General features: G+C 42.4%; 1 protein-coding gene across 2 annotated transcripts in view; it reads left to right on the forward strand.

Moving 5' to 3' along the window:
• The window catches only part of erfl (ETS repressor factor like), a 79,872-nt gene that overhangs the window by 1,525 nt on the left and 57,185 nt on the right, over positions 1-21,162 (forward strand). The window contains exon 1 of one of the 2 annotated variants that reach the window (XM_062966846.1): positions 2,889-3,019. The exons of the other annotated variant lie outside the window; for it this stretch is intronic. The gene's annotated coding sequence lies outside the window, so the exon portion shown is untranslated. Of the gene's footprint in view, positions 1-2,888; positions 3,020-21,162 lie in introns of those variants that run through there. 2 annotated transcript variants of the gene reach the window in all.

Genomic DNA, 21,162 nt, shown 5'->3' on the forward strand with positions numbered 1-21,162 from the left:
TAATTGTTATTGCAAGCAGGGAATGGGGGGAAAGAGGCAGAGAGAGAGAAAGAGAGAGAGAAAGAGAGAGAGGGGAAGGGGAGGCAGGGAACGGACTCGCCGGTGAGCAGCGCGGGAGGGGGGCGCGTGTCTCTCGTGGGAGCGCGGACACGCGTGTCAAGGTCCCACGCGTGTCAAGGGGAGGGATGTGGGGGACGTGTCTCTCCCATGGGCGCCTATAGGGAGTGCGTTGGGGCCAAGGGGAGCCCTGGGTGAGCCCCCCACGCGCGAATGCGCGTGGGGGGCTCACCCAGGGCTCCCCTTGGCCCCAACGCACTCCCTATAGGCCGAAAAAGCAGAGAAATGCCTCAACATCCCTCTCCTTGACACGCGTGGGGGGCGTCACGCGTGTCTACGCACCCACGGAAAACACGGATCCTCTCCAAAATCGACTTTTAAAGCTTTTCTTTGAAACGAACATCCCTAAAGGATGTTGAATATCCCACTCGTGTTTCCTAACTATCCTGAAAGCACTGCCCTAAAGGAGAAATTATGGGATGTTGAATATCCCACTCGTGTTTCCTAAATATCCTGAAAGCGCTCTGCACATGTTCAGAGGCTCTTCAATGGGGTGCTAAGTGTCCCAGACAGACCCAGTCCTAGAGTCATAGGCTATGTACTCTGCACATGCTCAGAGGTTCTTCCTCTGCAGAACGCATAGGGAATTCCGGCTTTGGGCACCACTTTGTGGGACACGTGTTTAGCGTGTGCGTGGGGGTTCCCACAGACACGCGTGTTTTGGAGTTCTATGTGTGTCTTTGGATTGATGTGTCTACTTTGGATGGAATGGTTACCTTTAGGTGTCCTGGAGTAAGTGGGACACGTGTTTTCAGCACGTGCGTGGGGTCCCACAGACACGCGTGTTTTGGAGTTCTATGCGTGTCTTTGGATGGATGTGTCTGCTATGTGTCTACTTTGGATGGAATGGTTACCTTTCGGTGTCCTGTAGTAAGTGGGACACGTGTTTTCAGTACGTGCGTGGGGACCCGCAGACACGCGTGTTTCTACGTTGGATGGAATGATTACTTTTGAGTGTCCTGGAGTGAGTGGGACACGTGTTTGCAGTACGTGTGTGGGGACCCATAGACACGCGTGTTTCTACGTTGGATGGAATGATTACTTCTGAGTATCCCGGAATTAGTGGGACACGTGTTTTCAGTACGTGCGTGGGGACACGCGTGTTTCTGGGTGGAAGCGGTCACTACTACTGGACGTGGACTTTTCCTCCCACTCACTCTATATTCTGGAGCAGGTGGGACACGTGTTTAGCTTGTGCGAGGGAAAACAGCCCTTCCCCACGCGTGTTTCTACGGGGAAAGAGTTTTTCCGTGTTCGGAGGTGTGAATTTCCTGTTGCTAGGGAGACACGCGTTTGGAGTGGCGCGTGGGAATGCGACACGCGTGTTTTCTGCTCCCGCGTGGGAGACCCCACTTGGGTGTTTTTGGGGGTGGGAGGGCCGAGGTTTTCCCTTAATGCCCCCAATATAATATATGTCTGTAAGGAAAGAGTTCTGATGTGCGCGCAGGGGGTCCGTGCAGCCCCCTCCCACTGCCTGGCCCTCGAAGCCATCCGTCCTCCATTTGAGGGGAGGGGGAGGGGGGTCTCCGCCCTCGCCTGGCCCCACTTTGGGCGAACAGGTTGCCCCCCCTCCCCTCCCCCGAGCCCCCTCCCCTCTCCCCCCCCCCCCCCGCCCGCCCCCTGCTTCTCCCTCCGCCTAAATGAAATCAGTCATTTTCATCAAGTGCCCGGCCAAATATTATCCACAGTCCATTCAGGAGGATCGAATCTTATTTAGAGTCGCGATTCGACATCTGTTTTCAAATTTGATCAGCTATGAACTTTATTTTCCGAGTTTGAGGAAAATTATATTCCATCGATCCGCGGCTGGTGCTGGACGAGCAGCGCACATATATTTTCCCGGAGAAGGAAGAAGGAGGAAGAAGGAGAAGGAGGAGGAAAAGCAGGAGCAGGAGGAGGAGAGAAGGAGGAGAGGAGAGGAGAGGAGAGGAGAGGAGGGCGGCCGGGAAGGAAGGAGAGAGAGAAGGGCTCCTGGGCTGCGGAGAAGGAGGGAAGGAAGGAAGGAAGGAAGGAGAGAAGGACGCGGAGGAGGAGGAGAAGCAGCAGCAGCAGCAGCAAGAGGAGGAGGAGGAGAAGGGAGCCTCGCCGCCCGCCCTCCTCCGCCCGCGCCTTCCCCCTTCCCTCCTTCCTCCGGGCTCCCTCCGTGCATCGCTCGCCCCCGCCGCCCGCCCGACCGCCTTCTCCTCCTCCTCCTCCGCTCCCTGATTCATTCCCTTCTTCTTCTTCTTCCTCCCGCTGGACAACACACCGGCAGCACGCCCCCGCCCTCTCGCCCTCCTTTCCTCCCCTTCCTTCCTTCCTTCTTTCCTTCCTTCCTTCCCGCCTTTTCTCGCTTGCCTTTCTTCCTTCCTTCCCTTCTTCTGTCCTTCCTTCCTTGTTTCATCCCCTTCCTTCCTTCCCTCTCTCCTTCTTTGCTGTCTTCTTCGTTCTTTCTTTTTCTCTTTCTCCTTCCTTCTTTCCCTCCCTTTTTTCTATCTCTCCTTCCTTCTTCCTTCCCTCCGTCCTTTCTCTCCTTCCTTCCTTCTTTCTGTTCTCTTTCTCTTTCCTTCCTTCTCTCCCTCCCTTTCTCTATCTCTCTTTCCTTCCCTCCGTCCCTTCTCTCTTCCTTCCTTCCTTCCCTTTATCCTTTCTCGCCTTCCTTCTCACTTCCTTCCTTCTTTCTGTCTCTTTTTCTTTCCTTCTTTCCTTCTCTCTCTCTATCCTTCCTTTCCCCCTTTTTCTAACCTTCCTTGTTTCCTCCCTCCCTCCCTTCCTCGTGCCCCCATCTCTCTCTCTCTCTCTCTCTCTCTCTCTCTCTCTCTCTCTTCCTCTCTTCCTCCTTCCTTCCTTCCTTCCCGGCACCCACGCGGGCTCTCTTCCTCTTCCTCTTCCGGCCTGGCCCCTCCCAGACTGGCGCCGCTCGGTGAGTTCCCCCCTTTGGCTTCTCTTCTTTTATCTTCTTTTCTTTTCTTGGGGAAAGTTATTTTGGGGAGGGGGGGGGAGGGGGAGGGAAGAGGCGGAAGTTGGGTCCTGAGGGGGGGAGGGGGGGCTCTGGGGGGTCCCAGAAGGAGTGGAAACCCACCGGGGCAGGGGTCCTGTCCTCCTTCCTTCCTCCCTTCCTTCCTTCCTTCCTTTCTTTTCCTTCTTCCCTTCCTTTTATCCTCCCCTCCCTCCTTCATTACTTCCCCACTCCCTCTTTTACTTTCTTCCTTCTTCCTCTCCTTCACTCTCTCTCTCCTTTTCTCCTTCTCTCTTGCCTTCCTTTCTTCCTTCCTTCTCTGCCTCTTCTTCACTTTCTCCTCCCTCCCTCCCTCCTTTTCTTCCTTCCTTCTACCCCTCTCTCCCTCCTTTCTCCCTTTTCCTTCCCTTCCTTCTTTCCTCCCCTTCCCTCGTTCTTTCTTCTCGTCTTCCCACCCATCTGCCTTCTTCTCTTTCCTCCTCCCGTCCATCCTTCCTTTCTGCCTTTCCTCCCTTCTTCCCTCCCCCCTTTTCTCCCTTTTGCCTTCTTTCCCTCCCTCATTCCTCCTTCCACTCTTTCTTTTTTCTCCTTCCCTCCTCTCTTCCTTCTTCCTTCCCTTCTTTCTCCCCTTTCCCTTCCTTCTATCCTTTCCTCCCTCTCCTCCCTCTGCTTCATTTTTTCTTTCCTCTCCTCCTTCCCTCTCCCTCCTTTCTGCCTCTCTTTCCTTTTCTCCCTCCCTTCTTCCTATCTTCCTTCTTCCCTCTCTCCCATTTTCTTCCTTTTGCTTTCCTTCCTTCTTTCCTTCCCTTCCCTCCCTCCTTCCTCCTTCCACTCTCCTTCCTTTCCTCCTTCCCTCTTCTCTTCCTTCTTCCTTCCTCTCCTTCACTTTCTCTTTCCTTTTCTCCTTCCTCTCCTTCACTTTCTCTTTCCTTTTCTCCTTCCCTCTCTCCCTTCTTCCTTTCTGGCTTTCCCTTCCTTCTTTCCTTCTTTCCTCCCCTCTTTCTTTCCCTCCCTCCCTCCTTCACTTTCCTCTTCTCCCTTCCTCTCTCCATCCCTCCCTCTCGCTCTCTTCCGCGTTCCCCCTTTCTTTCATTCTTTCCTCCCTCTCCCTCCCTCTCTCTCTCTCTCTCTCTCGCTAACTGGGCGCCGGTTTCCGTTTAGATTAAGGCAGGGAACCTAATTCCAGGGCAGCGGATCGAACTTTCTGGCAACAAAGGGAAATAGCGTATCGATCCGGGGCTCCGGAGATTAAGAGACAAGTGCGCGGATCCATCAGCGCTAAACTGCCGCCGCCGCCGCCGAAGAAGGAGGAGAAGGAAGGAAGGAGGGAGAGAGAGAGAGAGAGGAATAGAGAGAGAGGGACGCGCCTCGCATGGCAAACACATACACCCCCCCCCCCCCAAGAGAAGCGGAAGGAAGGAAGGAAGGAAGGAAGGAAGGAAGGAAGGAAGGAAGGAAGGAAGGAAGGAAGGAAGGAAGGAAGGAAGGAAGGAAGGAAGGAAGGAAGGGCTGTCTTGAGGGGAAACCTGGGCTCTGGGTTCCAGTCCTGGCCGCATCACGAGCCAATAAAGGGGCGCCTCAGCCCCCCTTCCCCCAATATCCGCGGTCCTGCCTCGCAGGGTTGTTGTGCGGGGACCGAGGAGGGGAGACCCCGAAGAAGGGCGGAAATGGGGGGGGGGGAAGCAGATCTTAGGGGCGCCCGACCCCAAAAGAGACGCCCCCTTCCTTTCCCTTCTTTCCTTCCTTTTTCTTTCCTCCCTCCCTCCTTTCCTTCCTTCTTTCTTCCCTTCCTTCTTTCTTTCTCTTCTTTCCTCCCCTCCTTTTCTTCTTTCTTTTTTCTTTCCTTCTTTCTTTCCTCCCTCCCTCCTTTCCTTCCTTCTTCTTCCTTCCTTCTTTCTTTTCTTCTTCTTTCCTCCCCTCCTTTTCTTCTTTCTTTTTTCTTCCCTTCTTTCTTTCCTCCCTCCCTCCTTCCTTCCCTTCCTTCTTTCCTTCTCTTCCTTCCTTCTTTCTTTATATCCTCTCTCTCCTTCCCTCCCTCCCTTCCTTCCCTTCTTTCTTTCTCCCTCCTTTTTCCTTACTTCCTTCTTTCTTATAATCCTCTCTATCTTTCCTTCTCTTTTTCTTTCTTTCTTTCCTCCCTCCTTACCTTCCTTCCCTCCTCCTTTCCTTCTTTCCTCCCTTCCTTCCTTTCTCCCTCCCTTTCTCCATCCCTTCCTTCCTTCTTTCCTCCCTCCTTCTTTCCTTCCTTCCTTCTTTCTTTACATTAGCTCTCTCTCTCTCCTTCCTTCCCTCTTTCTTTCTTTCTTTCTTTCTTTCTTTCTTTCTTTCTTTCTTTCCTCCCTTCCTTTTTCTCTCCCTCCATCCCTTCCTTCCTTCTTTCCTCCTCCTTTCTTCCCTTCCCTTCCTTCCTTCTTTCTTTACATTAGCTCTCTCTCTCTCCTTCCTTCCCTCTTTCTTTCTTTCTTTCTTCTTTCTTTCCTCCCTTCCTTTTTCTCTCCCTCCATCCCTTCCTTCCTTCTTTCCTCCCTCCTTTCTTCCCTTCCCTTCCTTCCTTCTTTCTTTACATTAGCTCTCTCTCTCTCCTTCCTTCCCTCTTTCTTTCTTTCTTTCTTTCTTTCCTCCCTTCCTTTTTCTCTCCCTCCATCCCTTCCTTCCTTCTTTCCTCCCTCCTTTCTTCCCTTCCCTTCCTTCCTTCTTTCTTTACATTAGCTCTCTCTCTCTCCTTCCTTCCCTCTTTCTTTCTTTCTTTCTTTCTTTCTTTCCTCCCTTCCTTTTTCTCTCCCTCCATCCCTTCCTTCCTTCTTTCCTCCCTCCTTTCTTCCCTTCCCTTCCTTCCTTCTTTCTTTACATTAGCTCTCTCTCTCTCCTTCCTTCCCTCTTTCTTTCTTTCTTTCTTTCTTTCCTCCCTTCCTTTTTCTCTCCCTCCATCCCTTCCTTCCTTCTTTCCTCCCTCCTTTCTTTCCTTCCCTTCCTTCCTTCTTTCTTTATATCCTTTCTATCACTCCTTCCTTCTTTCCTTCTTTCTTTTTCTTTCTTTCCTCCCTTCCTTCCTTTTTAGGGTCAGAAATGTGTCTCTTAAAGTCCCCATAATATTCTAGACTAATATTCCCACTGATTGTAGGGCAGAGGGAGGATATGGGGGGGGGGGTGTTACCCAGACATTTGGGGATAAATGGGGGGCTTTTCTCTTTTTCTGGGAGGGGGTGTTTCTCATCTGGAACCATTAGGCTGGCGACTTGCCCCTTTCTCCCTCTCCCCAAATTGGGGGCACCCCATTTTTCACTTACGATTCCACACAGAAGGATTTGGGGTGGGGGGTGTCATAGGATCAGAAGAAAGTGGACCCCCAGGCCTCACATTTGGGGTGGGGGGGGCTGGATAAATATAGTAATAATAATGATAATAATTTAACACAGAGAGACACATACACCCCAAAAAAGGACAAGGGATTTCCAGGCTGTTTTGGGGATTTTGCTGAACTTGGCCAAACTTCTTCTCTCATTGGGTTTGTATATTGTTTTATTGGGGGGGGGGGGGGCTTTTAAAAGGAGGATATAAAAAGATATAGGGATTTGGAAGGAGACCCTTTTTGGGTTGGAAGGTCTGAGAAAAAAGAGGGTGAATGAAAGGAAGGAAGAGGGAGAGAGAGAGGAAAAAGAAAGAGGAAAATAAAATTTTATTAGAAGGAAAGAAGGGAGAGGAAGGAGAGAGGAAGGAAAGGAGGAAAGGGAGAAGGAAAGAAAGAAAGAGAGAGAAGGCTTCGAGTTGGATTAGAAGAGAAAGAGTAGGATAGAGAGAGAGATAGGAATAGAGAGAGAGAAAAGAGATAAAAATAGAATTGGGAAGGAAGGAAGAAGAAAGGAAGGGGAAAGGACAGAAAAGAGGAAGGAAAGAATGAGAGAGGGAGAGAAAGGAAAGAAGGAAAGGCAAAAGAGAAGTGAGAGAAAGAAGGAAAGGGGAGAGAAAAAGAATTGGATGACAATGGATTGGAAGGAAGGAAGGAAGGAAGGAAGGGTAAAGGAAGGACAGAGAGAGAGAGAGAGAGAAGGAAAGATCAAGGGAAAGAGGAAAGAAGGAAGAGAGAGAAGAGAGAAAGAAAAAAGGGGAGAAAGAATTAATTGCAGGAAGAAAGGTAGGACAAGAAAGCAAGAAAGGAGGGAGAAACAGAGGGAAAGAAGGAATGAGAGAGATAGATAACTAGAGAAAGGAGATACAGAGAGAGATAGAAGGTGAGAGGAAACAGAAGGGAAGTAAGGAAGGAAAGAGAGTGAGAAGGGGAGAGGAAGGAAGAGGGAAGAGAGCAGGAGAGGAGAAAAAAGCGAGGAGGGAAGGAAGAAAAGAAGGGAAAAGAGAGAAAGAAAGCAAGGAAAGGGTAGAGGAAAGAAGGAAGGAGAGAGGGAAGGGAGGGAGGAAGAAAGAAGAGAGAGCAGGAGAAGAAAAGAGAAAAGGGAAGGAATCAAGGAAGGAAGGGAGAGAGGAGGGAAGGAAGGAAAGGGGAGAGGAAGGAAGGAAGAGGAAAAAGAGAAAGGAGATGGGAGAAGGGAATGAGAGAGAGAGAGAGAAGGGACAGAATCAAGGAAGGAAGGAAGGAAGGAAGGAAGGAAGGAAGGAAGGAAGGAAGGAAGGAAGGAAGGAAGGAAGGGAAAAGAAAAAGAAAAAGAAAGCAAGGAAAGGAGAGAGGAAGGAAGGAGAGAGAAGGGAAGAAAGAAGGAAAGGGGAGAGAGGGAAGAGAGAGGGAAGGAGACAGGAAAGAGAGAGAGAGAGAAGGGACGGAATCAAGGAAGGAAGGAAGGAAGGAAGGAAGGAAGGAAGGAAGGAAGGAAGGAAGGAAGGAAGGAAGGAAGGAAGGAAGGAAGGGAAGAGAGAAAGGAAAGGGGAGAGGAAGGAAGGAAGGAAGGAGAGAAAGAAGGAGAGAGGGGAAAGGGACAGAAGGAAGGGAAAGAAGGGGAGAGAGAGAGAGAGAAAGAACTAGATTAGAAAAGGAAGGAAGGAAGGGAGATACAGAGAGAGAGAAGGAAAGGGGGGAAAAGAAAGAGCGAAAAGGGAAGGAAGGAAGAAGAGAGAGAAAGAGGGAGGGAGGAAGGAAGGTTCAGAGAGGGAAAGAAGGAAGGGGAGAGAGATAGAAGGAGGAAGGGAAAGAAAGAAAGGAGGAAAGAATGAAAAAGTAAGTAAGTCAGACAACCCTTCCAGGCCCATCTCCCGTCCCATTTCCCCTGAGCAGTGGAACTGAACTGCTTTAGGTGACATGTGTAGACGGGGAGGGCGCCCTCTCGCTTGCTCCATTCCAAGCACAGAGAGTGAAATAATGGGGAAAGTCATAGTTTTATGCTAGTTTTCTACTTGCAGGGAGCAGCTGGGGAGTTTTCATTGGCAGGGAGTTCCTCTCAGAGGAAAGTGGGAATAGTAGTAGTAATAGTGTGCATTATTCCACCTTAAGACGATGACGTTGATGATAATAATAATAATACTACACATTCTTCCACCTTGAGCATATAATAATAATAATAATAATATGCATTCTCCCATCTCAAGATAACAATAATAATAATGTGCATTATTCCACCTTAAGATGACGACGACGACGACGATGATGATATTCTTCCACCTTAAGCATATAATAATACTAATATACATTATTCCACCTTGAGAGAATAATAATAATACACATTCTTCCACCTTAAGCATATAATAATAATATGCATTCTCCCACCTCAAGAAAATAATAATAATGTGCATTATTCCACCATAAGATGATGACGATGATGATGATGATATTCTTCCACCTTAAGCATATAATAATAATAATAATAATAATAATAATAAGCATTATTCCACCTTGAGATGCCGATGATGATGATGATGATGATGATGATGATGATATTCTTCCACCTTAAGCATATAATAATAATAATATGCATTTTCCACCTTGAGATAATAATAATAATAATAATAATAATAATAATAATAATAATAATAATACATCACACAGTCCTAGATACTTGGGAAGTGTTTGACTTGTGATTTTGTGATACGAAATCCAGCATGTCTATCTTGTTTGCTGTGTCAAATAATAATAATAATAATAATAATAATAATAATACATCACACAGTCCTAGACACTTGGGAAGTGTTTGACTTGTGATTTTGTGATACAAAATCCAGCATATATATCTTGTTTGCTGTGTCATACAATAATAATGATGATGATGATGATGATGATAATAATAATAAGCATATAATAACCCCTTTTTCATCTGAGAAAGGACATTATTTGGGGAGAGGGTTAATTTAGAACAGGAAATAGTATTTTAAATAAACCCTTTCCCCAAGTAATGGCCTTGATGAGTTGAAAAAGGGGATATTGTAGGTCTATTATTATTATTATTATTATTATTGTCTCTCGTTCTCACCTGGGCCTTTGGGTTGCAGAGGGTCCCTTTGCAATGGGGTGGTGGCCCCTTGGAAAGGTGGAGAAATTCTTTAAAGGTTAACCACTGTGTTTAATTTGCATATATTTACATTTTGATTTGCATGCATTTGCATGTATTTTGCCATGACTCCCAACCAGCTTCAGGAGTTTCCAGCTCAGTCCTGGGCTTCCAGGAGCGGCCTTTCTTCTGCAAAAAGGGGCCCAAGGGCCACAATCCATAGGGAACCCTATGGAAATTATAGTCCAACCTAAATCCATTGAGATGGACTTCCAGAACAAGGACATGGCTTTGGCTTCAGTGGCAAAGTGCCCGTTGCAGTTGCAAGAGGATCCCTACAGATCGATGATAATAATAATAATAATTATTATTATTATTATTATTATTATTGACAAATTATTATTGACAAAATCACAATCTGTCAACTGCAAAAGGCCACCGTACTGGGATCTGCACGCATCATCCGAAAATACATCACACAGTCCTAGACACTTGGGAAGTGTTCGACTTGTGATTTTGTGATACGAAATCCAGCATGTCTATCTTGTTTGCTGTGTCATACAATAATAATAATAATAATAATAATAATAATAATAATAATAATAATAATAATACATCACACAGTCCTAGACACTTGGGAAGTGTTCGACTTGTGATTTTGTGATACAAAATCCAGCATGTCTATCTTGTTTGCTGTGTCAAATAATAATAATAATAATAATAATAATAATAATAATACATCACACAGTCCTAGACATTTGGGAAGTGTTTGACTTGTGATTTTGTGATACAAAATCCAGCATATATATCTTGTTTGCTGTGTCATACAATAATAATGATGATGATGATGATGATAATAAGCATATAATAACCCCTTTTTCATCTGAGAAAGGACATTATTTGGGGAGAGGGTTAATTTAGAACAGGAAATAGTATTTTAAATAAACCCTTTCCCCAAGTAATGGCCTTGATGAGTTGAAAAAGGGGATATTGTAGGTCTATTATTATTATTATTATTATTATTATTGTCTCTCGTTCTCACCTGGGCCTTTGGGTTGCAGAGGGTCCCTTTGCAATGGGGTGGTGGCCCCTTGGAAAGGTGGAGAAATTCTTTAAAGGTTAACCACTGTGTTTAATTTGCATATATTTACATTTTGATTTGCATGCATTTGCATGTATTTTGCCATGACTCCCAACCAGCTTCAGGAGTTTCCAGCTCAGTCCTGGGCTTCCAGGAGCGGCCTTTCTTCTGCAAAAAGGGGCCCAAGGGCCACAATCCATAGGGAACCCTATGGAAATTATAGTCCAACCTAAATCCATTGAGATGGACTTCCAGAACAAGGACATGGCTTTGGCTTCAGTGGCAAAGTGCCCGTTGCAGTTGCAAGAGGATCCCTACAGATCGATGATAATAATAATAATTATTATTATTATTATTATTATTATTATTGACAAATTATTATTGACAAAATCACAATCTGTCAACTGCAAAAGGCCACCGTACTGGGATCTGCACGCATCATCCGAAAATACATCACACAGTCCTAGACACTTGGGAAGTGTTCGACTTGTGATTTTGTGATACGAAATCCAGCATGTCTATCTTGTTTGCTGTGTCATACAATAATAATAATAATAATAATAATAATAATAATAATAATAATACATCACACAGTCCTAGACACTTGGGAAGTGTTCGACTTGTGATTTTGTGATACAAAATCCAGCATGTCTATCTTGTTTGCTGTGTCAAATAATAATAATAATAATAATAATAATAATAATAATACATCACACAGTCCTAGACATTTGGGAAGTGTTTGACTTGTGATTTTGTGATACAAAATCCAGCATATATATCTTGTTTGCTGTGTCATACAATAATAATGATGATGATGATGATGATAATAAGCATATAATAACCCCTTTTTCATCTGAGAAAGGACATTATTTGGGGAGAGGGTTAATTTAGAACAGGAAATAGTATTTTAAATAAACCCTTTCCCCAAGTAATGGCCTTGATGAGTTGAAAAAGGGGATATTGTAGGTCTATTATTATTATTATTATTATTATTATTGTCTCTCGTTCTCACCTGGGCCTTTGGGTTGCAGAGGGTCCCTTTGCAATGGGGTGGTGGCCCCTTGGAAAGGTGGAGAAATTCTTTAAAGGTTAACCACTGTGTTTAATTTGCATATATTTACATTTTGATTTGCATGCATTTGCATGTATTTTGCCATGACTCCCAACCAGCTTCAGGAGTTTCCAGCTCAGTCCTGGGCTTCCAGGAGCGGCCTTTCTTCTGCAAAAAGGGGCCCAAGGGCCACAATCCATAGGGAACCCTATGGAAATTATAGTCCAACCTAAATCCATTGAGATGGACTTCCAGAACAAGGACATGGCTTTGGCTTCAGTGGCAAAGTGCCCGTTGCAGTTGCAAGAGGATCCCTACAGATCGATGATAATAATAATAATTATTATTATTATTATTATTATTATTATTGACAAATTATTATTGACAAAATCACAATCTGTCAACTGCAAAAGGCCACCGTACTGGGATCTGCACGCATCATCCGAAAATACATCACACAGTCCTAGACACTTGGGAAGTGTTCGACTTGTGATTTTGTGATACGAAATCCAGCATGTCTATCTTGTTTGCTGTGTCATACAATAATAATAATAATAATAATAATAATAATAATAATAATAATACATCACACAGTCCTAGACACTTGGGAAGTGTTCGACTTGTGATTTTGTGATACAAAATCCAGCATGTCTATCTTGTTTGCTGTGTCAAATAATAATAATAATAATAATAATAATAATAATAATAATACATCACACAGTCCTAGACATTTGGGAAGTGTTTGACTTGTGATTTTGTGATACAAAATCCAGCATATATATCTTGTTTGCTGTGTCATACAATAATAATGATGATGATGATGATGATGATAATAATAATAAGCATATAATAACCCCTTTTTCATCTGAGAAAGGACATTATTTGGGGAGAGGGTTAATTTAGAACAGGAAATAGTATTTTAAATAAACCCTTTCCCCAAGTAATGGCCTTGATGAGTTGAAAAAGGGGATATTGTAGGTCTATTATTATTATTATTATTATTATTATTGTCTCTCGTTCTCACCTGGGCCTTTGGGTTGCAGAGGGTCCCTTTGCAATGGGGTGGTGGCCCCTTGGAAAGGTGGAGAAATTCTTTAAAGGTTAACCACTGTGTTTAATTTGCATATATTTACATTTTGATTTGCATGCATTTGCATGTATTTTGCCATGACTCCCAACCAGCTTCAGGAGTTTCCAGCTCAGTCCTGGGCTTCCAGGAGCGGCCTTTCTTCTGCAAAAAGGGGCCCAAGGGCCACAATCCATAGGGAACCCTATGGAAATTATAGTCCAACCTAAATCCATTGAGATGGACTTCCAGAACAAGGACATGGCTTTGGCTTCAGTGGCAAAGTGCCCGTTGCAGTTGCAAGAGGATCCCTACAGATCGATGATAATAATAATAATAATTATTATTATTATTATTATTATTATTGACAAATTATTATTGACAAAATCACAATCTGTCAACTGCAAAAGGCCACCGTACTGGGATCTGCACGCATCATCCGAAAATACATCACACAGTCCTAGACACTTGGGAAGTGTTCGACTTGTGATTTTGTGATACGAAATCCAGCATGTCTATCTTGTTTGCTGTGTCATACAATAATAATAATAATAATAATAATAATAATAATAATAATAATAATACATCACACAGTCCTAGACACTTGGGAAGTGTTCGACTTGTGATTTTGTGATACGAAATCCAGCATCTCTATCTTGTTTGCTGTCATAATAAAATTATTATTATTATTATTATTATTATTTATTTCTTACCCACCTCTCCATCATCATCATCATCATTATTAAAACTGGCCTATCCCCTCAAATGTGCTGGGGATGATGGGAATGAAGATAAGAATAATAATGAAAATTATTAATATAATAATAATATCATCATCATCATCCTTCGGAGATGAGAGTCTTAGTATTAGGAGAAGGGTAGGATATACATGAATATAGTCATCATCATCATCATCATCATCATTATTAAAACTGGCCTATCCCCTCAAATGTGCTGGGGATGATGGGAATGAATATAATAATCATCATCATCATCATTATTAAAACTGGCTTATCCCATCAAATGTGCTGGGGATGATGTGAATGAAGATAATAATAATGAAAATTATTAATATAATAATAATAATAATAATAATAATAATAATAATAATCCTTCGGAGGTGAGAGTCTTAGTATTAGGAGAAGGGTAGGATATACATGAATATGATTATTATTACATTATTATTATTATTATTATTGAGCCCCCTTGGGGTAGAGAAAGGTGGGATATAAATATGGTAAATAAATCGTCGTCGTTCTTCAAAGGTGAGAATATTATTATTAGGAAAAGGCTAGGATATACATGAAAATAATAATAATAATAATAATAATAATAATAATAATAATAATAATAATAGAGTCCCCCTTGGGGTAGAGAAAGGCGGGATATAAATATGGTAAGTAAATAAATCATCATCATCACCATCCTTCAAAGGTGAGAATATTATTATTAGGAAAAGGCTAGGATATACATGAATATTATAATAATAATAATAATAATAATAATAATAATAATAATAATAATAATAATAATAATAATAGAGTCCCCCTTGGGGTAGAGAAAGGCGGGATATAAATATGGTAAATAAATAAATCATCATCATCCTTCGGAGGTGAGAGTCTCATTATTCAGAGAAGGGTATGAATATAATATTAAAAATCATCATCATCCTTTGGAGGTTAGAATCTTCTTATTAAAAGGGTAGGATATACATGAATATAATAATAATAATAATAATAATAATAATAATAATAATAATAATAATAATAATAATAATAATAATCCTTCAGAGGCAATAGCTTCATTAGTAGGAGAAGGACTGTGGTGGAGGCTCCTTCTTTGGAGGCTTTTAAGCAGAGGCTGGATGGCCATCTGTCGGGGGTGCTTTGAATGAGATTTTCCTGCTTCTTAGCGGGGGGTTGGACTAGATGGCCCATGAGGTCTCTTTCAACTCTACTATTCTATGATTCTATGACAGGATATAAATGAATATAATAATAATAATCCCTCGGAGATGGGAGTGTCAATATCAGGAGATGGGAACTGTAGTCCGACACATTTGGGGATGCTTGGAGATCCTGAGCTGGACTAGATGACCTTTGGGGGCCCTTCTAATTCTATGACTAAGTTGGAGAAAGGGGAACGGAGTCCTCGTTGCCTTGCACTGGACCCAGTGATTTAGGATTTTCTGTAGGATTTCCTTTGGGGCCTGAATACAGAGCCTTGGTGAAGGATTTGGGGAGTTATAGTCCCCAAAGGGCACTTTCCTAACCTATTGGAAGGTCTGTCTAGTCTTTGGGGGAAAGGGACCAAAGTGGGACCTTTTCCAGAACGATAGAAACATGCATAGGTCGAAATATTTATACTTTTATTGCACAGATGTGAAATGGCTGGAGTATATAGGGTTGATCACTTGCCGTGAATTCGGGAGGCCATTTTGGCTCAGATGGGTTTTTTGATACGTCCGCACTATTGAAACCGTAAAGGAACCCAATGCAAAACCAGTTGAGCTTGGGCAGGAACAGCTTGCTTGCTTGCTATCCAGGCCGGCAGCCCTAAGAAATAGCTTACGATAGAATTAATTGGATGTGAAAAACTTACTTGAAGGTATTTTGCAGGCATTGGCCTCCATCCCCCAAAGCCAAGCTGCTCAAAGGGTGCGTCGACACCCTGAACATTATTATTATTATTATATGACACAGCAAACAAGATAGATATGCTGGATTTCATTTCACAAAATCATTATGTGAATACAGTATTATTACAGGATTATTATTATTATTATTTTATTATGACACAGCAAACAGATATGGTGGATTTCATATCACAAAATCACAAGTCGAACACTTCCCAAGTATCTAGGACTGTGTGATGTATTATTATTATTATTATTATTATTATTATTATTATTATGACACAGCAAACAAGATAGACATGCTGGATTTCGTATCACAAAATCACAAGTCGAACACTTCCCAAGTGTCTAGGACTGTGTGATGTATTTTCGGATGATGCGCGCAGATCCCAGTCGGGTGGCCTTTTGCAGTTGGCAGATCGTGATTTTGTCAATGTCTGTTGTTTCCAAATGCCAGCTGAGATCTTTTGGCACGGCACCCAATGCGCCGATCACCACCGGGACCACCTGTACTGGTTCCTGCCAGAGTCTTTGAAGTTCAGTCTTGAGGTCCTGATAGCGGCTGAGTTTTTCCTGTTGTTTTTCGTCAATGCGACTGTCACCTGGGATGGCGACATCAATGATCCAAACCTTTTTCTCTTACACAACTGTGAGGTCTGGTGTGTTGTGTTCCAGAACTTTGTCAGTCTGGATTTGGAATTCCCACAGTATCTTTGCGTGCTCATTTTCCAATACTTTTGCAGGTTTGTGATCCCACCAGTTCTTTGCTGCTGGGAGGTGGTACTTGAGGCATATTATTATTATTATTATTATTATTATTATTATTATTATTATTATTATTATTATTACTATAGACTTGTCTGTAGACTTGTCCGCAGCTGCATGGCATTATGGTAGACTTCTGCAGAGGAGAGAGGATCCCTTTTCTGGCCCTTTGCTGAACGGAGCAACTGTTGGGCTTCCTTAGTTGGTCTGGAGACAGTTTGTAGGTTGTGTTCAATGCTAATCAAGGTGATTAATTGCAACATTCACACGTACTTCCAACAGACAGAGATCTTTCTCTCTCCCGCCCTGGACATCATTCCATAGAGATCTATACAAACCCCTCTTGCCTCGTTTCCAACAGGCCTCACAACCTCTGCGGATGCCTGCCATAGATGTGGGCAAAACATCAGGAGAGAATGCTTCTGGAACACGGCCAGGGACACTCCCAGAAACCCGATAGTGCATTCCCCTTGGGAAGTGCTCTGTTAAATGGATCCCAGTGTAATTGGGCTTCGAGGGTGCCTTCAATGGGCCTTTTGCAAAATACTGTATATACTCAAATATAAGCCTAGTTTTTCAGCCCTTTTTTAGGACTGAAAAAAAACCCTCCTCGGCTTATACTCGGGTGAGGGTCCTGGTGGGCTTATATTCAGGTCGCTTATACTCAAGTATATATGGTATATTTATTATTTTTCTCTGGTATTATTGGTATTGTTACATTTATTATTTTACTCTTTTAATTATTATTATTACATTTATTATTTTACTCTATTATTGTTGTTACTTTTACATTTATTTTACTCTATTTTCATTATTATTAATACATTTATTATTTTGCTCTATTATTACATTTATTATTTCACTCTATTATTAAAAGGATACATAAGCACATTTACATTGAAGAAGATGAAAATAATGATTTGATCAGAGTTGGACAGTCTTATCTTAAATTACAGTTTGATGTAAAGATTCAAAAACATTTCAACGACTGATGCCTCAATTAATGTAATTTTATTGGTATCTCGGCTTATACTGGAGTCAATGTTTTCCCAGTTTTTTTGTGGTAAAATTAGGTGCCTCGGCTTATAGTCGGGTCGGCTTATACTTGAGTATATACGTTAATTTTATTGGTATCTCGGCTTATACTGGAGTCAATGTTTTCCCAGTTTTTTGTGGTAAAATTAGGTGCCTCGGCTTATAGTCGGGTCGGCTTATACTCGAGTATATACGGTACTTGCAAAATACGTCAACGGGCCCCGTCTATGGCTGGCACCCTCAAGCCATTGCGGCCTAGTTTGCACCCCAGAACAATGAAGTTTCTGGAGCTTTCAAAGTAAAGACCGCACAATTAAACAGGAAACCACGCTTGGCACATGCCGCCGCATGCAGGGAGGCCCCGAACGCATTCGGATGGCCTCTTTGCACATTGCAATTGCCCCGTCGATAGCGGTGCGCGCGGAGCATTGATCCGCATACATTACGCTCCGTTGGCATTCAGAGCGGGGAAATCCTGCTGGCGGCCCTTTTATAGAGTCATAGAATCTCACAGAGCTGGAAGGGGCCCCCAAAGGCCATCCAGACTGACCCCAATCGAAGCCCTCCCGACAGATGGCCATCCAGCCTGCTTTTAAAAGCCTCCAAGGAAAGCGTGCCCACATTTAGTGTATGGATAATATGTCATTATAGATACCGTATATACTCGAAGATAAGCCGAGTTTTTCAGCCCTTTTTATGAGCTGAAAAAGCCTCTCCCGGCAGTGGATTGCTTGCAATATATGACATATTTATCTCTCCTCTTACCCTCTCTTATCAGTGTTTACTTTTCCAAAGCCTCCCTCGCTCTTAACCAAGGTAATGTTTTGAAAAGGAAAATAAGCCTTTGCAAGTCAGGAAGAATATACAGTAGAATCTCACTTATCCAACATTCGCTTATCCAATGTTCTGGATTATCCAACGTATTTTTGTAGTCAATGTTTTCAATACATCATGATATTTTGGTGCTAAATTTGTAAATACAGTAATTACTACATAGCATTACTGAGTATTAAACTACTTTTTCTGTTGTATACAAATTTGTGGTATAACATGATGTTTTGGTGCTTAATTTGTAAAATAACCTAATTTGATGTTTAATAGGCTTTTCCTTAATCTCTCCTTATTATCCAACATATTCGCTTATCCAACGTTCTGCCGGCCTGTTTACGTTGGATAAGCGAACCTCTACTGTATATAGGTATTCAGAATTGCTCTTATCTTATTAAAGTCTTATTATTATCTTAAATTACAGTTCTATATAAATATTCAAAAGCATTTAACCTACTGATACCTCAAATAATGCAATTTTATTAATATCTATTTTTATTTTTGAAATTGACCCGTAGCTGCTGCATTTCCCACCCTCGTCTTATACTCGAGTCAGTAAGTTTTCCCAGTTTTTGTGGTAAAATTAGGTGCCTCGGCTTATATTTGGGTCGGTATATACGGTATATCATTATAGATAGTTGTATATTAAATATGGAATGGAACCCCCAAAGGCCATCTAGCCGATCCCTTTTATGCCATCTAAGAAGATGCGATTCAAGCCCTCCTGGCAGATGATCATCCAAAGAAGGAAGCCCAATACTATTTTAGATATTCATGCATTAAATGTAGAAGGGGCCCCCAAAGGTCACCTTGTCCAACTCCCTTTTGCCAGGCAAGAAGACACCATCCAATCCCTCCCAACAGATGGCCATCCAGCCCACCATCTCATACCTGAGGAGGAATGCATGGGATAGGTGGTGCCATGGCACATGTATGCGGGGAATACGTGACCATGCATGCATGATGTACCACAGTTCGTGAATGAGGCTCTGGGCCATGGCAGTGATCACAGGATCATAGAAGAGACCCAATGGCCATCCAGTCTGAGAGAGAGTGAGAGAGATGTGGCCATGGGCATGACTGCATGGAGTGCCAGAGCAGTACCTATTGATCTACTCACATTTGCATGTCCGTAGACAACTCCAAGGTCATGACTGCATGGAGTGCTGTTACCTTCCCGCCGGAGCGGTACCTATTGATCTACTTACATTTGCATGTTTTCGAACTGCTAGGTTGGCAGAAGCTGGGGCTAACAGTGGGAGCTCACCCCACTCCCCGGATTCAAAACACTGGCCTTTCAGTCAGCAAGTTCAGCAGCTCAGCGGTTTAATCTGCTGCACCATTGGAGGCTCTTGAGCAACTATTATTATATTTATTCTGGTTGGACTTTGGGAGGCATGAGTTCGAATCCTTACAGGTGGAGAAACCCACTGGTTGGCTTTGAGCAAGCTATTATTATTATTATTATTATTATTATTATTATTATTATTATTATTATTCTTTTATTATGACATAGCCAACAAGATAGATATGCAGGATTTCGTATCAAAAATCACAAGTTGAACACTTCCCAAGTGTCTAGGACTGTGTGATATATTTTTGGATGATGCGAGCAGATCCCAGTAGGGTGGCCTTTTGCAGTTGGCAGATCGTAATTTTGTTGTTGTTGTTGTTATTATTATTATTCATATCCCAAAATGTAGAAATCAAAGTTTTTCCCAAGCCACAAGGTTGTTGTTGTTGTTGTTGTTATCTCTAGATTCTGGGAGACATGGGTTCGAATCCTCACTCAGGTATAGAAACCCATTGCACGCAATGGGCAAGCTGCTATTATTATTATTATTATTATTATTATTATTATTATTATTATTATTATTACATTTAAATCCCAACATATAGAAGCCAAAGTTTTTTCTGAACATCATCATCATCATAATTATTTATTCTGGTTAGACTCTGGGAGAAATGGGTTCGAATCTTCACTCAGGTATAGAAACTACTGGCAGGTTTTGAGTAAGTTGTTGTTGTTATTTGCTGTTTTCTCTCTCTCAAAGAGACAGCAGTGCTGTGAAAACAATGCATTGCAAAGAAAGGCCTTTAGTTTCTGTTGCATTTCTTGAATTGCAAAGAAAGGCATTTCTTTTCTCTTACATTTCATTGCAAAGAACAGTCTTTCATTCCTGTTGCAATTTTTGCATTGCAAAGAAAGGCATCTTATTTCTGTTGCATTTCTTGCATCACAAATAAGGGAGTTTAATCTCTGCTCTGGTGCATTTCCCGCATTACAAAGAAAGGCATTTAGTTTCTGTTTGCATTTCTTGCATCGCAAAGAAAGGTATTCAATCTCTGTTGCATTCCTTGCATTGCAAAGAAGGTTTCATTCCTGTTGCATTCCTTGCATCACAAAGATAGGCATTTCCTTTTGTCGCATTCCTTGCATTGCAAAGCAAGGCGGTTCATTTCTGTTGCATTTCTTGCATTGCAAAGGAGGGCATTTCATTCCTGTGGCATTTCTTGCTCTTCCTTCCTGCCTTCCTGGGCGCATTAGGAATGGGTGAGCGCGAAGAGGGCATCTGTATGCGCCTCGGCAGGGTTCCGGACCCCCGGGTTCCCCATCAGCATCCAAGCCCACTCCCCATTGCTTCATGTTCAATTTGTAGGGGAGTCTTCATTTGTCTCGAAAGAGAAGAATAAAGAAAGAGGAAGGCAGGCCTCCTGCAAACCCCAAATGCATGGAAATAGGCTTTGCATGCCACCAAGGGGTAAGACATGCAAGGGGGCACATTATTATTATTATTATTATTATTATTATTATTATTATTACCATCATCATCTAATTAAGAGGCCTGGCAGAAGGGCAGAAGAAGAAGAAGAAGAAGAAGAAGATGATGATGATGATGATGATGATGATGATAAGATGCCTGACAACAAGGACAGAGGCATATTATTGTTGTTGTTGCTGTTGTTATTATTTATTATTATATTATATTATATTATAGCATATTATTATTATTGTTGTTATTATTATTATTATTATTATTATTATTATAGTCTGGCAGCAAGGTCAGAGGAATATTATCATCCTCATCTAATTGAGAGGCATGATTGCAAGAACAGATTATTATTATTATTATTATTATTATTATTATTATTATTATTATTATCTAATTAAGAGGCTTGGCAGAAAGGGCAGAAGTAAAATGATGATGATGATGATG

Source organism: Anolis carolinensis, unplaced genomic scaffold (assembly GCF_035594765.1).
Source record: "Anolis carolinensis isolate JA03-04 unplaced genomic scaffold, rAnoCar3.1.pri scaffold_36, whole genome shotgun sequence".
NCBI classification, from domain to species: domain Eukaryota; kingdom Metazoa; phylum Chordata; class Lepidosauria; order Squamata; family Dactyloidae; genus Anolis; species Anolis carolinensis.